Here is a 3,000-nt window from a genome sequence, read left to right on the forward strand (position 1 = left end):
CAAGAGAAGCCTTCTCTAGCGCTCTGGCTCTGATTCTGTGCTGTACGGTGTCTGTGTGTTCTGTTCAATGTGCTATCTCTCTAGCGCTCTCTGATTCTGTGCTGTACGGTGTCTGTGTGTTCTGTTCAATGTGCTATCTCTCTAGCGCTCTCTGATTCTGTGCTGTACGGTGTCTGTGTGTTCTGTTCAATGTGCTATCTCTCTAGCGCTCTCTGCCTCTGATTCTGTGCTGTACGGTGTCTGTGTGTTCTGTTCAATGTGCTATCTCTCTAGCGCTCTCTGATTCTGTGCTGTACGGTGTCTGTGTGTTCTGTTCAATGTGCTATCTCTCTAGCGCTCTCTGGCTCTGATTCTGTGCTGTACGGTGTCTGTGTGTTCTGTTCAATGTGCTATCTCTCTAGCGCTCTCTGATTCTGTGCTGTATGGTGTCTGTGTGTTCTGTTCAATGTGCTATCTCTCTAGCGCTCTGATTCTGTGCTGTACGGTGTCTGTGTGTTCTGTTCAATGTGCTATCTCTCTAGCGCTCTCTGATTCTGTGCTGTACGGTGTCTGTGTGTTCTGTTCAATGTGCTATCTCTCTAGCGCTCTCTGCCTCTGATTCTGTGCTGTACGGTGTCTGTGTGTTCTGTTCAATGTGCTATCTCTCTAGCGCTCTCTGATTCTGTGCTGTACGGTGTCTGTGTGTTCTGTTCAATGTGCTATCTCTCTAGCGCTCTCTGCCTCTGATTCTGTGCTGTACGGTGTCTGTGTGTTCTGTTCAATGTGCTATCTCTCTAGCGCTCTCTGCCTCTGATTCTGTGCTGTACGGTGTCTGTGTGTTCTGTTCAATGTGCTATCTCTCTAGTGCTCTCTGGCTCTGATTCTGTGCTGTACGGTGTCTGTGTGTTCTGTTCAATGTGCTATCTCTCTAGCGCTCTCTGATTCTGTGCTGTACGGTGTCTGTGTGTTCTGTTCAATGTGCTATCTCTCTAGCGCTCTCTGCCTCTGATTCTGTGCTGTACGGTGTCTGTGTGTTCTGTTCAATGTGCTATCTCTCTAGCGCTCTCTGATTCTGTGCTGTATGGTGTCTGTGTGTTCTGTTCAATGTGCTATCTCTCTAGCGCTCTCTGCCTCTGATTCTGTGCTGTACGGTGTCTGTGTGTTCTGTTCACTGTGCTATCGCTGTTCTCATTGCTCTCTGGCTCTGATTCTGTGCTGTACGGTGTCTGTGTGTTCTGTTCACTGTGCTGTCTCTGTTCTAACGCTCTCTCTGTTCTGACCTTGTCTCGACGCAAGGCTACTTGAAGGTGAAATGAAGCGTTTGTCAAGGCTTGCCTGTGGAGGCTTTTGTTCTTATTCAGTTCTCTAATGCGGTTCTTAACAGAATCAAATGTGTGTTTGGCAGACAGATAAAGATATTCAATATCTGCTTGTATATATTGGTTGGGTTTGCTTCCAGGTAATTCTAGTTCATGTATTTTATTGCCATGATGTCAGTATGCTCGTTGTTTGGTGCATGCTGTATATTCTGTTGTACCCAGTGTCCACTCCCTGCATGTGGTCTCCTCTCCCATCTCGATGGGCTGGGAGGGAGCTTCGGGGAAGCTGAGAGTTCGCTGCATGTCCCGTGCATGTGGAAGCCGGTCTCAAATGCATTGCACGTTGTTTTTGGGATAGATTCAGACTAGATCCCCAACCCGCAGATCCACAAATGCCTCCCTAAAATCATTTCTGTGGATCTTAACCTTTCTGTAACGCACATTCCTCTGGCTGAGCTCTCCCAAGCAGACTGACTCTTTCACTGTAGATGAAGTCAGATACATGCTGCACTCAGACTTTCTCCTCTGGCGTTCATGTGATCGGCCCCTGATATATCCTGGGGAAGGAGAAACTTCCACTTGCACACAATCGCAGCAGTCAGCAACCACATCAGCTTATTCTCTTTCAGCAGTAATATAAGTGAATGTTAAATGCGGTTATAGTTAGTGAATTTGGGAAATTGCCCTCACATAACTACTGTATGAGCAGGAGTATCCCAGACGCTACACAACTCGCGTGGCTGTTCAAATAAAAACGTTTGCATTCCAGTGCAGCTTCCCTCTCTGCTGCACAGAAAAGTTGGCACTCGACATTTCCTGACTCCTCATCGCATGCTACCAGAACCTTCCCTTTTATAATTGTTTTCACTTTCCTTGTGGCACACTGACTCTCAGTGAATTATAATTAACCTCAGTAACACTGTTTTGTGCTCCTTTTGCTGTTCTCTGGTTGGACAGAGCTCCGAACTGCACCAGGTAAGAATCGCCTGCCCTCCGCTCTGTGAGTAATGAGATGGCACCAGGCCGGGCTGGGGAACGGGAGTGGGGAGGGTGGAGGCAGGGAGGCATGTACCCTGCTGGGAGGGGAAGTAGAGACCTCCAAACACCATGTTCCCATTGAGGCGTGTCTAAGGGTATCCTGTGAGAGAAGGTATCCCTAAACACACCAGATTGATTTTTAGCTGCTGATCATATTTAATTTATAATTAAATAGTTGAATTATCAAGCAGGTTGAAGCGAGACACTTGATGTGAGGTGTACAGACTCTCACTCACACACACAGAGGTCAGGTTCTGGGTAGTGTGTAGTGCTTGCAGTAGAGGGCTGTAAGGGAGGTCTCTAGGGCTGAGTTTGAGTGCAGAATGAGTAAAGAATGCCCCTTCGTGTCTCTCTCTGACTAAAGCCCCCAGGAAGCACTCGTGGCCCAAGAGCAGAGGGAATTTCTGCCACTGCACCCTCTACAAGGAGAACAAGGACACCATGGAGGCCATCAACGTGCTCTCCAAGTTCCTCAGGCAAGGCTGCCCGGCTTCATTCGTGTATTGCAAGGTCGACACGCTGGCCTGCTGAGAGCAATCCACTGAGTTTGTCTCGTATGGGATTTGTCAGTGTTGTAATTCCCCTGTTGCACAATGATGAAGATTGCCCTCCTGTGCATTTCAATGGCATAGCCATGGCGATATCTCAGGACATTGCCACGGTT

The 3,000-nt window shown here is 48.0% G+C and overlaps 1 long non-coding RNA gene across 1 annotated transcript; it reads left to right on the forward strand.

The window, feature by feature from the left end:
- The first annotated feature begins 1,211 nt into the window (after positions 1-1,211).
- LOC121310876 lies at positions 1,212-2,812 on the forward strand. Its single transcript, XR_005948957.1, has 2 exons — positions 1,212-2,273; positions 2,701-2,812. It is a non-coding gene; the product is annotated as an uncharacterized LOC121310876 (long non-coding RNA).
- Positions 2,813-3,000: the final 188 nt, after the last annotated feature.

Source organism: Polyodon spathula, unplaced genomic scaffold, assembly GCF_017654505.1.
Source record: "Polyodon spathula isolate WHYD16114869_AA unplaced genomic scaffold, ASM1765450v1 scaffolds_2728, whole genome shotgun sequence".
NCBI lineage: Eukaryota > Metazoa > Chordata > Actinopteri > Acipenseriformes > Polyodontidae > Polyodon > Polyodon spathula.